The sequence below is a fragment of the Tribolium madens genome, unplaced genomic scaffold (assembly GCF_015345945.1).
Source record: "Tribolium madens isolate multiple individuals breed KSU strain unplaced genomic scaffold, Tmad_KSU_1.1 Scaffold_2;HRSCAF=44;Tcas5.2_LGX, whole genome shotgun sequence".
In the NCBI taxonomy this organism is placed as follows: domain Eukaryota; kingdom Metazoa; phylum Arthropoda; class Insecta; order Coleoptera; family Tenebrionidae; genus Tribolium; species Tribolium madens.
The window spans coordinates 3,410,563-3,430,326 of NW_025400995.1; the positions used below are offsets into that span (position 1 = coordinate 3,410,563).

General features: G+C 32.5%; 1 protein-coding gene across 4 annotated transcripts in view; it reads left to right on the top strand.

The window, feature by feature from the left end:
• Positions 1-19,764, top strand: part of LOC123006178 (small conductance calcium-activated potassium channel protein) — a 48,317-nt gene that overhangs the window by 887 nt on the left and 27,666 nt on the right. The window lies entirely within an intron of this gene.

The following is a 19,764-nucleotide window of genomic DNA, read 5'->3' on the forward strand; positions in this document are numbered from 1 at the left end:
TTCAAGATTGCCTCATTTTTCATTCATCGTTGTCGTGCATGCACTAATCTTCTTAAAGCGAATTTTCCACAATTATCAGCCAAAATTTAAGCTGGAAAATGAGTCCTCATATTTCAACAGTATGTGTGCTGAATCAACTCAATGTTAGTATTCCTGTGAAAAATTTTGCTTCGATGTGCAGTGTCACACTTTACGATTTATGAAATAGCATGTGCTTGCAAGGATTTTAGAGGCGAAGGGTAATTGTGAATCGCGACGGCTAAATATAGGTTTCAGTTCATTAGGACTTTCGAGAGACTGGAAAAGGACACGTCTAAGAGGAGCAAGTGTGCAGAAATACCTAATCAATCGAGTTTTCGAACGTTTGCTTGAACTGATTTTAATATTCTCTTCAGTGATTGAAATCCTCACTCGAGTCAAGTGTTTGATTTTGTGGTTAAGCTGATTGAAAATCGGTTTCATGGCCTTTCAGCTGCATAAGTCTTTCATACACGAACCTCTCAATTTTTTACTTATCCGTGGTGGTTATTTGTAATTTTCCCTGGAATTGATTTCGGGAGAACGTAATTAGTTTAATATCTGGAAGGAAAAGATAATCCAGCTTTTATTCTCTTGTGAATTGTGTTTTTAAGCTGGTCACGTTGCCTGCTCAATACGAAATATTCGCAACTCTTTCGACGAAATTTTTTCGAAAGGAAAACTATTATGTTGGTTCTTGCAACTACATTGTCCTTACAAGTAGAAAACTCAAAACCGGGCGAGTACTCAGGCAATTATAAGCGACTTAATAATGAATAGGAACTCCATTGGCGCTCATTCTTCGGGAAATGAATGAATAACCAATTCATGTAGGGAACATGAAGGTACACTTCTGGGTGCTTCTGGTATTTATCAAGCGCAAGCGCGTTTCTATGGCTTTTGTTGGTAACGATCAGCTGACTCAAACATCGTTAAATATTTCAGGCCCATAATTGCAGACTAGAAGACGGAAAACCCTACGACTTCACTGAACACAGCTAACATGATTAAAAAATCACTTTTGACACACTATTAAATATTCACTTACAACCCTAATACGACCGTTTTTTGTGCAAGTCTGAACGACAAAAACGCACCCTTGCGAGTCACTAATAACAAATCAAACACACTTCTACTCCACAATCGCAAATATACCTACTCCATTATTTAAAAGCACCCAGCTGTATATTTGCCAGATCTACCAAAAAATTTTACATTGTCCAGATCCTTTTGAGTTTTTGATATAAAAATATTTTTCAATTTTGTTTAACTCAAAATAATGTTTTGATTTTATCAACTTAGTCTTTTAAAAATGTATCGCGTGCTACATTTTAATATGGAGTAATTTTGGTTGTGCGTTTAATTCTAAATTCATTTTGTCCTTTGGTGTTGAGCAATGGGATTGCTTCACCCTCCAGTTAGTTATTTAAGCTAATTGGCAGGCAAAAATTTTCAATTTGCTTGATTGTCATTTCGTGTTAATTGCCCACCGATATTCTTCTCGAACTGCAGTTGCACTATTTCGAAATACCTTTCCGACTCTAAAACTTTTGCTAATTTACATATACCTGGAATATCACTAAACAGAAACGAGCAAATTTCGAATCCTTTTAAGAGAAGTCTAATGACTTACTTTAAGAGAAGTCTAATGACTTCTCGAAAGCGCCCCAAAGCTAATGCTTTGGGGCGCTTTCGATGTCTTGCCCGTAAAAAGTGCGATTATATAATACATCCGAACCTGAGGGAGCGTGTTTGTATTTTTCCCACAGAAAAGGAGGAGTCATTTTCGACCTTCATTGTTCACAATAACACACCTCTATTCACGATTGTTCTGTCTTTATTCTTCACGCAAGGTGTGCGAATTTTCCCTGTTTCTCTTTTATTACTTTCAGACTTATTTTTACACCTCTTTGAGAACCCTTTTCATTCCTTTCGAGTGTCCGTTGCGACTTTGTCTCGTTCAGTGTTTTCAAACAATTTTTCATTTGCGTGCGCGATTGGAAAAAGTCTTCGTGCACTGGTTTCAAAATCGTGTTTTATCCGGTCTTCAAGTAGGAGAAAATTACTATTGGCAAGTTCGTTATTAGATTTAGAAACTTGGTTAAATTGGTAAAGTTTTATATTTGTTTTCGCAGACACAATCGAAAAACAATTAGTGTCGAGCAGATACAGTGCAGTACATTATCATCTTTGTTGATGTATTGTGTGAAAGTTGGATTGGCTAGTAATGTGGTGGAGTTAATCTCGTTTTTCTTTGTCGCATTTGTCGATTCGGATTTAATCCTCAATTAAATTAGTTTGGAAGGGTTTTTCCACTTTTCATCTGGTACCAACACAACAATTAATGAATCAACACATGCACCCTAATTTCGCTTTTCACATCTCCCATTAATTAAAGTAAGTTTAATTGCTCCCAATGGAGGAGTATTCATTTAATTAGGAAAAATAAAAAAATATTGGTTTTATGTTTCGATGAAAATAAACACATTTACGCCAAGTATGAATTACGTAAAACAAAAATCGTTGACGGAAAATGAGAACCACAAAAAATGAAAGGAAAAAATTCGGGCACATCCAATTTAATCTAGGCTTATCTAAACTTTGTTTGGTCCCAGATCAAGGATTTTATTTAAATAGTAATGAGGTACAGGTCTGCAAAACCATGTGTAGAAAATTTCCTAAAGCCGAATTTCCTTTGAGATTGCATATTCGCATCCTCATAATTTTTGGAGCGTTACAACTTCGAATTGCTTTTTTATCAGATCCTAAAAACAATTTCAGAAACTCATACAAGTAGCGCAAAGACATACATATTTTAGACGCAAACGAAATTCAACAAAGTTCAACGTGTGTTGATGGGAAATAAATTAATTACGTTAAATTTAGTTCAACTCGTAGCAGGAAACAAAGCGGAAATATAACACCTTTTCGTGAGAACAAAACTGGGTTATTTACCAGAAATATCTAAAAATTGGGAAAATTATATGATTGTGGGTTATCGCTATTAAGTCGTATTATTATGTCTATTGTAGATATGTATCTAGGTAGCCACGGTTTACGACCGACAATAATGTTTACAGCTTTGTATGACAAGAAACGTCATTTTACGTTATTGTATACAAAGCATTTGTAGCAAAAAGTGTTTTAGACCCAAATGGTAAGTTGGCCATACTGCCCTCATTACATAAACAAGCAGTAATCTACAGACGCTGTTTTGTTTTGCAATTAAGTAATCGATAATAATTGCAAGTCAAATGTTACTCGGTATAAAATAAGCTACATGTGGTTCTCTCTGAAACCAGTCCGCGAGGGATCCAGAAACTAGTTCAAAACCGGTCATTTAATCAACTGGAAAAACCGGTTAAACCAGCGTGTGCAAAATAAGGCACTAATTTCAAAAGACATAAAAAAATTAAATGTTTCTTATTGAGTTACACTTGCAGTATTTAATTTATTATTAAATAAATAACTCAGTTATGAACTTGTATAGAAAGGAGTTAATTTAATTTGCTGCAGACTTGAATTGCAACTAAAAACTAATTATGATTATATTGGCGAGTTTTTACGTTTTAGTAGCAAGAAAGTCGGTTATACCCGTTTATTGCCACCTGATACTCGCCATAATTGGCTCCAGATCAATAAAACCACTAATCGCTTTTTTGATAGAAGCTATTTGTTTTTGTAAAGGAACTATAGGTCCTGACAGGGTTTTGGAGACGGTCAGACTAACATCAATGTTTTAGAAGAACAAACAGTATATTTTTCAGCTGATCAATGAGTCGTTTCCTGGCAACTTTTTTACTTTTAGACTAGGTTTAGTCACAATAGGCCATGAATGTCTGCACCTATTGTAGCTTAATAGCCACATAAACAAAAACAGGGGAAGATTATTCTTATTTGAGTTTCGCGTGCGAACTTTTATTAAAGTAAACGATGAGAAAAGCTGAACACAAATCATTTTAATTCACAGTTCCGATAGGCACTAGTGTATCATTTTAGTTTTTGGTTTACTTTGCGTCACGCGAAAGCACACCCATCTTCGCGGATTTTTTATTTTGGTCATTAAAAACGAAGAGATCGTTAGGTGGGCTTATCGGTCATTTATTTACGCAGAGCCAACCTCCGGATTTGTGCGAACACACCCTCACACATCTATTATATTTATGCCAAAAGGTACATTCGGAGAAAAACAACACCATCTATAACATTGCAAGTAGAACGAATATCGATTGTTGTACGGGATTTATAGTTATCTAAACAAATTGATTTAGAGCCGCTTCTAGGAATATATTCCCATCTCGAGTTATTAATATCAGCATGGCAGATTGTTTTTTAGATTTTGAAAGGTCGGCAACGGTCGTAAGTCAAATTTAACTAAACAGTTGTATTTTTTGGATTAGCAAAACAATTTGGAAAGATGGAGTGGACTAAAGGTCATAAAATCCCAAAATTATGTTATAGTTATGACGTTGGGGAGTAAACTTGATCCGACAAAGATGTTACGATTTTTGACATCGCAATAAGAAGAGTAAATATGATGTTTTGGCATAAACACTCACTTTTTTATTGATGGAAACGAACGTTAAATAATCCTGACATTGAATAAAGTTAATAAAACTGACTTGTAGAATTTTACTGGTGTAGTATTAAAACGGAAATTTTGTTTATTTGGATTGAAGCTTCTGATGATAGCTTTGTTGTACTTAGGCGCCGAGTGTTAAACTGATGTATTTTTATGCATCTATCAAATATGTATATGAACACATTTTCTAGAATAATGTCACGTCCGCGTGTCCAATTTTACGACTTGTCTATTACATTGTTGTAGACATTTTACGACATGATCTCCATGTTGTAGCGGAAACTCGCCGCCTGTTTCCAGCTAATTGAGATGCGCCGAGTCTCAAACTTTTGGATTTTTTTAAGTAGCTGTAAAATTGTTATGTAGTGATTTATGCTGAAATCAAAAATAGTTTTTGTTTATACTCGGGGGTATTTTTAGACAAATGAAGTGCCGCATCACCAATTAAACAGCAATTTATTTATTATTTCAGTACTGCGAGTTGTGAAACTCACATGTGACAAAGAATTTCAGTAAGTGTTAAAAAAATTTCATTCATGCTTAATTTCCTTAACCACGCTGCTGTATTCGTAACAAGATGGAGTTGTTCTTGAAATTTACATGACTTGACCTCGCAGACTCCGTTTTAATCTTCATATGCCACATAAACATAAACCCTTGCCACCACAACTTACATTTCACTCACACAGCTTTTGAAACATTGATTTCATTGCGTATAAACGCGACCAAAAAATCACGGTGTTTTTCAGTTTTATTTTAAATTAGCATCCCTCACAATAGCTTGTTTTCTAGGAAAGTTATCGACTTCATAATATCATTCATCTTGATATCTCTGGAGCCGTCGTAGTTAGGCTAGAAGAGCAGTTTTTGCTGAAATCTGCCAGATAGCTTTTTCTTTTATCGAATGAATTTGCTTAATTGCAAACATTTCTATTCTACCACACAAAAATCGCAAGTTTTGTGAAAGGTATTGAGTTGAAAACACTTATCGTAATTATGTTAGTGCAAGAAAATTTATAGATTGAGATTAATTTGTTAATAGTACGTTGGTTTTGATAGACTCTAAACAGCTGACGTTTGAAAGCGGTTGAATCTTTGATGAAGTATGATTAATATGTCTGACACTTAGTAACGTTTATGCGGTTTTTGTTTGAAATTTGCGTCGAAACTTTCTATTTTGAAGTTAACATTTTAATAAAGAGTCTCAATTTTGATTCAAGCGTTGATTTTTTGTTGTATTGGGAGTAGCGTTCCAATTACCCCACTACATAAGCTGTGTTGCTAAAATTTAAATTTGATAACCGAACTTTGTCAAACACGTTATGTCAAGATTGACAGCTCAATCAAGAGTTTGCTGACGTGTATAAAATTGTTTAATTTAATTATTTTGTTGAAACTGATTGAAATCACACAAACAAAAGCTTTTTTTATCTGAAGAAAATCGCCACGAAAAATCGATTTTGTACCGGCGTTTTTACAAATTTATCGAGGCTATGTTTTGCGTTGACATGAGACTGAGTGCGCCATTAAATGTTATCCTTAACATCATCTTGGGGAGCCGATTATTTACATATGTTTGCTCTTCTACATGTCACGGAATCTTACTCCAATCGATTGCAGTTAAAAATATCTGCACTTTATTGTTATTTTTTATCACAGAAACTTCAAGATCATACTACTCTGGCTGCGTTTTTACTATTTCAAAAAAGGCACTGTCTTAATTATTTATACATACAAATACCGCTCCAACTTTACCATCAAAAACAGATAATACTACTAAGAGGGCCCCTTCAGCACACAACACCTTTTAAGCATTTTGACCTTGTTTTCAAATGTATGTTAAAAAAAGCAAAACTATATGGGCTTGTTCAGCACACACCATTTTTTTCATCAAATCTACCCCGTTTTCCAAAGTACCTTTGTTAAAAGTCAGCCATTTATTTAATTAAAAACTCGGCACAGCCTCTACTTCATTTCCAAATAAATCTTTTCATCTACGATATTCAACTACAGCATATATATAGCAATTAATATTTTGATAATCTCTTAATGTTCAATTAACTTTTAGTTCAGATGATTTTTACTAAATAAATTTTCATCATTTTCTTTTGTTACATCAAAAGTAACAACTAAATATCGGTTACAAAAATCTTTATAACTTTCACAAGTGCCTTTGTCCAAATCTTTTTTATAATTACATGAAAGGAATGCGGCATACAAACGTTGTAAATCCTCATTATTCACCAGATATTCATAAGTAGGATGTTGGGTACCATTGATTTTAATATTTATTCTTTCTAAATTCATATTATCAAAAATCATCATTGTCTGGTAAAATTATCATTTCGATCAGCTCTAGGAAAAACTATAAAAACTCTATATATTTTATTTTGATTATTTACAACGCGCCAGTTTCCACTTCCAGAAAACCACAAATTTACTACGGTAACAGTTAAGTGCATTCCATCCACAAAGAAAGTTAGATTTGCGAACTAATAGTGAAGATAATTATTTTTTCAGTTTCTAGTGAGGGTTTTGCTATTGGGATCCACAAACTAGTATCAGATATTTCATAATCATAATTTCCATCAACTTTAGCATCTAATATATTTTTCACTCGATTTTTACGTAATTCAATGCGATTTTTTCCATTCTAAACTTTGTTACAGTCTCGTACAAATCGAAAAATTTTAGATAAAGGAATAAATTTTGTAATAGTTTTTTCATCTTTTGTTAACAACCATCTCTCCAAATATCCTTTATTCAATGCAGAATTATTTGTGATTTTTGAAACAATAGTTTTTATATCAACGTCTAAATGTTTAAATTTTTCAGATTTATTTTGCGCATCATGTTTATATTGAGATGTATGTGCTGAATCTTCTGGTCTGGATACCAACATAATTGTGATGCTGAAGTGTCAGTTACATCTCCTGAAAATTCAATTAGATTTGAAATTAACGTAGCAACACCCACATAATTTGTTTCTTCTATTAATACCTCTTCATAGAATAACCTCACATAGTCAACATCATTTATCCCATTATTTGATATAGTTGCATAATTATTTGGATTGTTTTTAATTCTAGATTTGACAAAAATATAAGCACCTGATAAATGTTTCTATCCGCTTATGTTAGTTCTTTCACACTGATATTACTTGATACTTTCTCTTATTTCATTCATTGTAAGTATAACTTTTTGTTGATTTATCAATTATAGGCATAAAAAAGAGCTTTTAGGAAACCTCAGCTAGATTTCCTTTGGTCATGTCATGAGTGCTTCGCCCGGATTTAAGATTTTTAATGATATTTATTTTTTTTTAATTTTTTAGTTAATCGGTTTTTGGCTTAACCTCTTTTAATCTGTCGCCTCGTAAATGTTCATTCAGTGATTTTTCTTTCATTTTGTTTAGAATAGGATTTATAATTTCCTCTTCATATGTAGAAAACGGCGGTGATTTTACATATGTAGACGCTATATTTTTAAGCCCTGAAGTTACACCTTGAATGATATCCTCTTTATTATTTTTCCAAAAAGGTTTTAATATATTGCGATATAAAAACCCCAATACAATAGTAAATTTTTTTATAGATTGAAAAATATTTCCACCTCTAATATCTCTGTGATATTTAAGACCAAACCCATATTGTTTGGGAAATAATAGTTTTCTATGAACGACAAGTACCATTTATTCTACAAGAAAGAATCCTCCGATTCGCCCGAATTACTGAATATCTAGAACAAAATTTAAGCACTCCCCATTAAAATTTATCAATTGATTTAGCTAATTTGTAACGGAAATGCGAATATTAAATATATAATCCGTACGATTAATTAGTAAATATTTCAGATGCGTTGATTCGATATTAATTAAAGATCTAGGTGAAATAATTGGCGTAAAACATATGATAACATCACTTTTGAAATTATTTTGATAACTAGGTGAAACTAGGGAGCAGTGAATCAAGATTTGATCAATATCTTTGGTGATATTACCAATTTTTGTTGCACAGTTTATTCCTTCTTTATATATTTTTTTATCAAATCCTAAAAGCTCATGTATCTTACCGTGGGAAAAGTCAATTTCATAATCTATGTCACGTATAATTAACATAAAACGATTAGTTGCATAATTTACATCAAAATAAAACGGGGGTGTTTCAAATGTTCTTCGATATAATTATTTAATTCATTTTTATCGTACAGACCGTTTCGTAATTTTAATATTTTCCACTCCGATTCATTTCTAATGTCTTCTTTCTTGATATCGTTATTTTTCAGTTCGGTACGTAGTAGTGGATTTTTAGCAGAGTTCGCTCTGGACTGATTTCATCAGACCTGTATTTTATTTCATTATTTTTATACTTTTCAGTAATGTTACTCTAACTATACCAGAGACTTGCTGTTTTTAAAGCAATTTCACCTTTTAATCCGGATAAATTAATAGGATTTTCAGAATAACTTATTTCAAAATCATTTTCTTTAGATCTAATGTGTATTAGACTCGCCTTTGCCTCGTGAACCTTCGGTGAACTCATTTATTCAGTTTAAAAAAGCAAGTTCTGATGAAATCAGCCCAGCGTCGAAAATAACTTTTTGTGATCTGACTTTTTTATGAGTTTCAATTTAAACAATTTATCAAGTATTTCTACGCATTCATTATATACTTCAATTGAATCATTTCCAGCATTTTTTGACGCAATTAATAGATCAAGACGTTCTACCATTTCATACGGATCTGAAAAAATACCGCTTCCTATTTGCTGTCTGCTACTATCCTTTTCATAGAAAGGAATTTTTCGAATATCTTCAAAACACTTTTATATTTTTTCAACTGTGAATACACATATTATTGTAAATTATCATATTTTTCTTGTTCTTGTGATTCCTTTGCTTTTGTAATGTAATGCATTTAATAATAAAACTAAACCAACTATGGAAGATCTTTATGAACAAACAATAGAAAAAAGTAAGCAAATAACAAAGGCTGGTTATAATTTAATAGAAATGTGGGAATGTAATTGGACTAAATCTAAAGAATACAAAGAAGAAATGAAACAAATTAAAAACAAATATAAAGAAATTGAAAAACTTAATTCTAGAAATGCATTCTTCGGAGGAAAAACTAATGCAACAAAATTGGAAGTTAAGGGAAAGAAAATTAAATATATAGATATTTGCAGTTTATATCCAACAGTACAATGTTATGATGATTATCCAGTTGGACATCCTACTAAATTCAAACCTCCTAAGTATAATTTAAAATGGTATGGATTAATAACATGTGCAATTCTACCACCACCCCGTTTTACCTGCTAAGAATAAAACCAAATTTGGTACAGAAAAGTTAACAATTATGTCAATTGTGAACAAAATTAAATAATCAAAAAGATATATGTACTCATACAGAATCGTAAAGAATTATCAGAGGAACCTGGTGTACAAACGAGGTAAAAAAAGCAGTTGAAAAAGGATACAAAATAATAACTATTGTTTGGCATTTTGAAAATAAATCGAGTTATTTGTTTAAAGGATATGTAAAAGCATTTATGAAGATAAAGTTAGAGACAAGTGAATGGAGAAATGATTTGAATCAGAAGAAGAATATAGAAAAGCTGTAAAAGAAAATCTAGGCATTGAATTGGGTAAAATAGAAAATAATCCTGGAAAAATATGCTTTTGGGGTAAATTTGGTTAGAGACAAAATATGGGCGCAAAAGAATATGTTACAAATATTAAGAGATTTTATGAAATTTTATTAGACGACGGACTTGATAATATACATATCAATGAATTAAACGAAAATATGTTACAGAGTGATTACACGTACAAAGATTGCTATGTAGAAAATGATTTCAATACCAATATATTCTTGTTTCTCCCTCCACGACTTACAGTAATTATTTTCATTTTGTAATACACTTTATTTGAATGATTTTTTTTCATTTTGGATTGGTTTTCTTTCTTTTTGTATGGGTTTTATTTTATTTCACAATACTTTGATGATAAAAATTATAGTAAATGGTGGATTATTATTTAAATTTGGTAATCAAAGGTTTCAATTAAAGTGAACTGAAATAAGAGAAAAAATAATAATGGTAGTAAATATAAAAAAGAGCAAAATCGCATATAATCCTATATTCATTAATAAATATAGTTTTCACAAACAGGGTGTTTTATCCCATCGGAAAAATCTATCAATTTTCATTTAAAATTGTTATCTACATGAGTTTGATAATACCTAGTCCACTTTGTGGACGCTCATAAGGACCTTGTCCGAATTTTAACTTTTAACAACGGTACTTTAAAAAACGGGGTAGATTGGATTAAAAAAATGGTCTGTGCTGAACAAGCCCCTACAGTTTTGCTTTTTTTAAACATACCTTTGAAAACAAGGTCAAAATGCTTGTGTGCTGAAGGGGCCCTCTTAGTAGTGGTAATCGATTCTCAATTAACTAATAATGGACAGAAGACAATATGTACCAAAATGGGACACCTATTGGCCCTGAAATATGGGGAAACTTGTCAAGGATTACTCACTTAAACATAAAGTCAATTAACAAGAAGAAATAATTATTGAACAGAAGTGAATAATTTATTTGGTGTGTTTTGGTCTAAAAATGTTTTTAATCGTGAGAAACTACTTCAGAAATATATAAATTGATTGTTAAAATTTATATGAAGCTATTTATGTAGTAAGAATATTCTTAATTCGTTGGCATGAGTAAAGCTGGCGGAAATTGGGGTGGCATTAAATGAGTGGAACAATATTATCTCAAGTATGAAACGATTTTGCTCCAAGATGAATAAATCTGAGTGTCGTCTTCCCTAGTATCTTGCAAGTTTAGATAATATTATGAATCTAAGTTAACTGTAAATGTTGTGAATATAAATGAATTGTCTCTCTCTCATGTGTTTATATAAATGAAAAATGAGTACAGCAGCAGAAAAATGAAAACGTTCCATTATTTAGCAACAAATTTCGTGTTGAACTGGAGTTGAGTCATTTATGAGAGTTAATTTTTTCCGAAAGGGTTTCGTTTCATTTTACTCTTGCTAAAATTTTAAGTGGCACAATTTGTACAGTACGAAGTTTATTGATGCAAAAACTTTTAATGGTCGTATTCTGTGAAATACAGTTTTGTGCAAGGTTATGTCGTTAGTTTGTCTAGTTCGCAGCAAAATAATTAAACCACTATCAAAATCTCTCATGTACGTTCATCAACTGTCTTTATTAACCTAAGGAACGGGCTTATCTAACGCTGTTTATGTAGTTTTATTCCAAATTAATTTACTCTGAAATTATATTTATTCAGCTTTATAGAGATGGCCGACGTGATAAATTGATTGTTGAAGTTTTCGAGGGTTGCATGTTCGCAGTCTTAAGTTTTCCAAATTGATCAGATTACTTTTCTTATTAATTTACTGACAAATAATTTTCTTTTAGGAAACGGGTTAATTATACGGCTGAAAAATTTGATTATATCAAAGCACGTATTAACACTGCCCACTAATTTACAAATTAAGATCCCGTAACGAATTTCCGGAAATACTGCGTGTACAAACGCAAACGGAATATATTATTTCACCGAAATAAATTTGATGTTTTATACTTATTTTGTTTGTAAGGTTAAAATCACTTTTTATGGGCGTACAGCATGGTTGTATGGTCGATTTTCTATAAATTCTACTTTATTGTAAGTCTGAAAGCAACCCATAGTCATAAACGAAAATTCCAATCCCGAAATTCCTTGTCACCCCACTTAACATATTGTCAAAGTTTGTAAGGACCGTCATTCTGTCATGTTTTATTACTTAAAGCACCTGTGATTTATACAAATTCTTACTACCCGCAGTTTGTATCGATTTTTTTAACCAATCGATTAAACAAATTTCATTGCTCACAGCACAAATGTCAAAACGTCTAATGAGAACTATCGTTTTAAGTGAATTTGAAAAAATGTAACTTGCATGACGTTAGTTACCAGGTGTTCGTTACAAGATGTCATCGAAACATAGGTGTTGCGTGCGACTGTCAAATGGGTTATTAAAATGGTAGCCACAGTAAAAAAGGCCACGAAAATGCCTTGATCTATTTGCGGTTGTAAAATATAATCAGACTTGTAGTGCATAACCATTTATCTTAATACTGCGATAGATAATAAATCAAAATCCGAACTTTTTAACGATTTCTTTAGAACGTGTCATTCTATATTCCATGAAAAATCTTTTATATGCAAATACGTCGCATGGAATTTAAATAATGTAAACGACGAATATGATACTAGAAAGCATGAAGGCAGCAGCTTCCTGATTACAATGCTTGTGAGCTTTATTATAAATTGGCATGTTTCGAGGTGCATTGTCTCAAGTCAATAACCTGATCTAGAATTTGCATATATGTTGAGCGATTACATTTAAACTTATCACAAAAGTACAATGTCTTTGAGTAATTATTTTCATAATAGTGTCAGTCCATTACTTTTGCAACAATAACCATAATACTGAGGGTATTATGTGTTGTGATTATACATACAAAGAGTCGGTAAGCTTGGGACATGATTTACTTAACAATATAGTCACCTATTAATAATAAGGGACAGCCTGGTAGGCTGTCAATTGAGATAAATCCTGAAGGATAAGTTATTTTCACAAAATTAAACAGCTGCCTGAACGCATTAATAACAAAATTTTAAATTTCCCATAACCTGTCATTCATAAACCTACACACCTGACGTTTTAATATTCATTATTTACCAAATTTTCACATAATATCATATCAAATAATAGCGCGTTAGTTGTACAATAGAGCTGTGACAAATTTATTTGAGTAGCGATAGCTTTTACTCTAAATATTTAACGTCACACTCTCTATTCAACAGAAGTTTTATTGATTATTCCTAAAAATGGTTTTCAGATCGGAATCATATGGTAGGAAACGTTTTCAATGTGAAATATTTCAAGATTAACAAATTTCTCACATGGGCCACCTGCCTTCCTGTTATATCACGCTCGTTCTTATCTTAACAATATTTTGTTAGTCCCTGGTTTCCTATCTGCTATTTAATAGAATAAAGTGCCGAGATTGCGGCCATCTGTTTTCACATTTTCTAACACAACACAGCTATCGTATTCCTGTTACATCGCAGCGGGACTCCTCAAACTTAATTTAATATTTATTGTCACGCATGCAAAGGAAATACAAGCTATCTCATGCGGCTGTTTCTTTCAAGACTATGAAGTTCAAATTAGGACGGAACCGGTTTTATACCAGTCCGGGGACCGGTTTTGGAACTAGTTTTGGAACTACTTCCGGGCTAAAACCTGTTTATGAAAAACTCTTATGTAATATTCGGGAAGAATTATTTGTTTGTTTATGGTGGAGTTTTGCGAGCGAAATGTGGGTTCGGTGTGGGTTGGCCATCTGTAGTAAACAAGCCGTTCAATAAGTAGAATCTTTGCTTAATTAAGGGTTGGGTGGTTCGTTTTGTGTGGTAATCAATGTCAGAATATGTGGACGTGAAATCGATGATGGGTGATTTAAACATGCTGATTTAAGCAAATTTGTTTTTAATAATCTCGAAATGAAAATTTATGTAAATATGTTAATTAATCAAACGTTGGGACAGCGTCACAAATTAACGCCCTTGGAAGTTCCTCTTGCATAATTTAAAATTGCCATTCGCAAATCTTCGGGCAATTATCATACAAATTACAGGATTAATATGTATCGGGAGCGCATTCTAGCAGACACATGTCACAAAATGTTAACAATTGATTGACAAGGGCAAAGCTTCTAGTTTTCAGATCGTCGAAATCCGACCCTTCTCAATACAATTTCAGGATCAAAAATAATTTCAAGTAGAAAGAAACACGTCAAATGCAATGGTAATTTAAGTAAGATGAAACCTATATGTTCTACTTTGACATTTTGCTACCCAACTGACAATCGATTTATTGAAGTAGAGCTACTTCTTAAAATAATTCCAATGCCGGTTCTAAATTATCCAGTAGTTTTGACTCCACTAGCTACTTCAATTCAAAACCAACAAAAGACGTGCGTAAAAATATTTGCAAAAATAGCTGATTATTTTATTCCTCTTTTCTTCCGTTTATTTATCTGAATATACTCATTAGCTCAGATTGAGTAAAACAATATCGTGTATAATAAATGAAGCTCATTCTTTAGAATTGATTGTTTAATTATGATTAACATCGTTTTGAACAGAACAGTTTAAAGGTGGTTTAAAGACGAGTCAGTTTGTGTATTTATAGTAAGAATAATTTTAACCGTTCTGCAGTGATGGATGCGTTGTTTAATGAGAAAAGTAAATATTTTATAGCACGTAGTAAAGTCGAATCGTCATTATTTCAGTTTCTCTTTACTCTCAAAAATAGAACTGTTACGTCACTTCTAGAATCGACAGTCTTGGCAATTCTTGGTCACGGGATCTGGATGAAATATAAATATTTCATCATATTTCAAGGCTGAGATAAATTCAGTTCAATTATAGGAAGTGGTCAATTTCTTCAGGTTTGGGGAGTTTATTAAACTGGTTACTCACTCGGCAATAAAATAAGTGAAGTGGCCCAATCTGTAAATCTGGCCGCGTACACAATTTGTCTAGCCTGAGCTTTGGCGTATTTGTCATAAAAATTCGCGCAAGCTCTTAAATGTTGACAATTTTTTAAGGGATTTTGTTGTGGAAAAATGCTATGATTGACGTGAATGTGCATCATGAATGTTTAATAAAGCCGTAAACCCAACGGTCATTACAATCGGCCGCTTTAGAGTATCGTTGCAATGGAATACGGTTTGAAATTCAAATCGCATCCGTAAACCGAATACATATCATTACTTTGTTGCTAAACGCACCTGGCCGTTCCCTGAAGGCTTGTGGAATTTTCCAATTTTTACAAATACCTAATTCAATAAGATACGTTTCAGTCTGACGAGATTAGAAAATATATTCATGTAATGTAAAAATTTCATATATCAATAAATTGACAACTATTCGACTCAGTTTATTGGCCATCAATTGCTCATACCGGAATACATAAAAATTTAAAAGAGTTTGCCAACTTATGCCAATTTCTTAACGACCGCCATTACTTTACACTCACTTATATCAGCGATTAACGATTTAAACAATTCTCTTAAAACCAATCGTAAAAAATATCGAGCTTTGAACAGCCATCGATTATAATAGAGCTACAAAATTGCAAATTTTATGTCTACACCGACGTGTTTTCTAGATAATTATTTTACATTTTTCCTTAGACTTTGCAATAAATATTGATTTTACGAACACCCCCAAGCTGTGATGGAGTAGGTGTTAAATTATCTTATTTGTTTTAACATCAAAGACAAAACTATCTCGCTCTAACTTCAAGCTTTCCAAAAGTTAAAATCAACAAAATGGCTCGACATTCAATGGGCAAGCTACCAATTACATAAATCAGACGATTTGTTTGCTGTCAAATGCAATGCTTTTACCGCTTTCATATTTCACTAGAACTCGAAATATTCTCAACTTATTTCATTTACGAAGGAATTTATTTGCTTTAAGACAAATCAGTAAGATGTTAGAAACCATGTAAATTAAATTTTTAGACAGTATAACTGTCACATTTCCGTGTTCTACTGAATTTGCTCTTAATATTCTCGGTAAACTTACAATTCAGGGAGTTTCTGAAACCCTATAGGCTACACATAGTTATCTGAGAATTATTTGCATTGTTTGAAATTCAAATTTGTGCCTTGTCACATGAGGTTTTAAATCCTTTGGAAAGGTTTTATCTCTGTTAATAATGTTTCCTAAATTTTACAAACTCATAAACAATTCTCTTCTGTTGATTTCTGAAACCGATCTTGAAGAAAAAACTGCTTTTCAGTCACGAGGGTCATTATTACGAAACCATTTTATTTATTTATTTTGGGTCGGGCCAAGCACTTTACATTTCCATATTTATATTTAATACCTAATGCGTTTGATGTAAAAAAATAAAAAATCCTATAAATCTGTTGATCCCAAGCTACTTCAGTTTCCATGATTCGCATAAATGTTGAATGTGAAAAAATTAAAAATGTATGAGGCGGATCCCAGAAACAAACATATAAATAACAATCCCTCGTAATAAAGTTAGAGTTTTGGTTTGTTCACCCCCGAGAGTGAGGGCAAGTCGCCAGTTTCAAGTAACAAGATGACATTTTGAAGAATGTTGTTTGGGAGCGAAACCGACTTTGTGATATCTTTTGAGCTTTTTTTGATTTTCGATAAAATCGGGCACTCGTTTAATTTTAGAAACGTCTTTCTTGATTTTCGACTTCTAGATTGAAATTTATAAAATTGAGCTCGAGCTGGCAGGTGAATGGGACACTACATCATAACTTCCGTTTTATGGAAGAAATGGCGTCGCATTTTTCTCGACACTAAAAAGCACACATCGCTTTTCAAGCTAATTCATCATTCAACTATTCAATCGATATTTTAATTCAGTTGCTAGCTCCGATCGATTTATCGTGTGCACTAAATTCACCCTCTTATTTTCGGCGTTGATAAATCAAGATATATGATCTCGTGTAAACTCTACAACCCTTCAGACTCAACTATTTATTGTTATTTCTCCTGCAAGTTCAAGCCTTTTCTTTCACTGAAAAATTACGACGGGATTAGGAAAACTTTCTTGGTTTCAAGTTCATGTTCAGGTGTAGTGTCACCAAATGATTCATCTCTGGCTCTAAGAGGCCGATTTAAACTGGGAAAGAACATTATGGACGGTCATCCGTTTTCTTACTTTACGCCAGACGGTTACAAGTGATTGACATTATCTCCTACAACAGGCACTTTTTCCAAAAAATTCAACCGTCCACCGCAAATATCACTACTTCGATTTTATTACAAAAACAAAGCATCAAAAATCGCGTATAATTAGTTTGGATATGAAGATTCCCACTTGGCAGTGATTAAGGTGAGGCAGTTTTGATAGAGCCTCTGACGCTTTGAAGGCGTTTGTTTGATAGAGAAATTCTGAACCGTTAATGGCATAGACACAGACCAGCAAGCTGTATGTATAATTAAGGCTCATCTTTACTAAGCGTAGAGTATTCAGAGGAAGATCTTAGTATAGTTCTTCGAAGTTTTAATTCAATTAAACAGTACCTAAGAAAGTGGCAATTAAACTCGGAAACAATAGAAACTAATAGAACAAGGCTTATATTTGATAAACTAGATGCAGTGAAACTGTCCATTACCGAAAGTGCAAGTTAAACCTGGAAGGGTTATTAACCGTTGATAAATATAGCTGGACTATCCGTCCGCACATATTTGCAAACGCCTCACATATATTTTTAATCTGCTACTTATTAAGAAAGCTTTTACAGGATTAATCGATCAACTAGTAAGTTTTAAATATTTGTTTCTAAGAATTCAAATGTACAAAACGCAACTCATTTGCATTTTACCGTCAAAGCCATAAATTTCCTCGTCTTCGAGGACACTTTACGAAGCTTTTGAGTAAAATAAACTAGAAACAAAATTGTTCATGAGGATAAAATGTCAGTGGTGAATACACGTTATCAATAGTCAATGACGTCACACAGCCCACTACTATTACGTGCCAACCTAGACGTAGCTCGAACCTTCAAGAAGAATTTTTAATCGCAAAAACTGATATAAATAACACGGAATCGTGGATGACTTATTAATAATTTATATGTGGGAGTTTTAAAAAGTATGGCCGCATTTATTGATGTTAACAACGTGATTATATAACAAGTTTCACCTCATTTTTAAGTACGTTATTGACTATTCTGTCGTTCAATTTGACACTATGAAGTGATATAGGATACTTAGCTAAGTAGTCGGAGAATTGATTGACAGTCAATCACTTCTGCATAATTTCTCACAAAATCAAACCCTCATTAAGTACATACAACCAATTAAAAATTCAGCTGACATTGCTGAAACTAGTTTGTCTGAAATCATTTTTTTAACCGGTTTTATTTCTTGTTAGTTAAATATGAGTCGTAATGTTTTTTGACAGTAAGGTGTAATGAGAACGTATAAATCAAACCAAGTAGGTATATCCACATTTGATACATACCATTAGTCATCGCTTTGTATTTCTGTCACTGACAATACCATCATTATTATTGACCTTTGTTTAAAATTATTATTCCAGCCCACGCTTTTTAATCTCTCAAAGTTGATATTTTTAAGGAAATTTATTTTAGTGGGTTTGGAGTTAACTTTGATGATTGATGAATGAGATTTAACGAAGCTAGTCGAAATACAACCCATAGTTTGGATTTAATTAATAATATGAAATATGTGAGTTTAATGAGGGGCGTCCCTCCCTTCTGACTTGAGTAGAAGACCAATTTTTGCAGTTGTTTTAATAGTCTACCACCTGTGACCGCGTTTCTGAAAAGACCATAATTGTGCGTGATGTCGACCCAATTGCAATGCATTTTTGATAAGGCTCTTGATATCTTCTTCAAAATTTCATACAATTGGGAAAAAGGGAAACGGTTATTTTTACAACAATAGATAACTACTTGTGCATAAATTATTAAATCGCTACATTTCCCTGTAGTAATTAATTGCATGTACAATGCTTTTATGAAATTTTAATTATGACTCACCTTTAATTATTAAATATATCCTCAAATACATGATAATAATCTGTGAAAATAGAGCAAGGTTGTCAATGAAATGTAAATATAATAAATATTTTAGCCGACCGATGTCGATATTGATTACGTTTCATGTGATAAACGAAATTTTGGTGAATACTAATGCTTGAATGATACCTCCGATTATGGCACGGTCGCTTCCACATCCACCTGGATTAACGCTACACCTGCTGTCAATTCGAAATTTATTCCCAGATTAAAAATTTTGTTAAACAACATCAATCGACGTTTGGACTGCTTCACTCACCAAACGCGATTCAATTATTATTATTATAAATATTATTATTATTATTATTATTATAATTACTAACACAGCTTTGCTAATTTTACTCCTGTAAACTGTAAATATAATAAATGACAGGTTGTTTTATATATGTTTTACTTTTCTGAGATTCGTTACAGCAATAAATTCCCACTGAACGGAAAAATGTTTATGTGGGCAAAAGTCATAAAGGAGTAAACA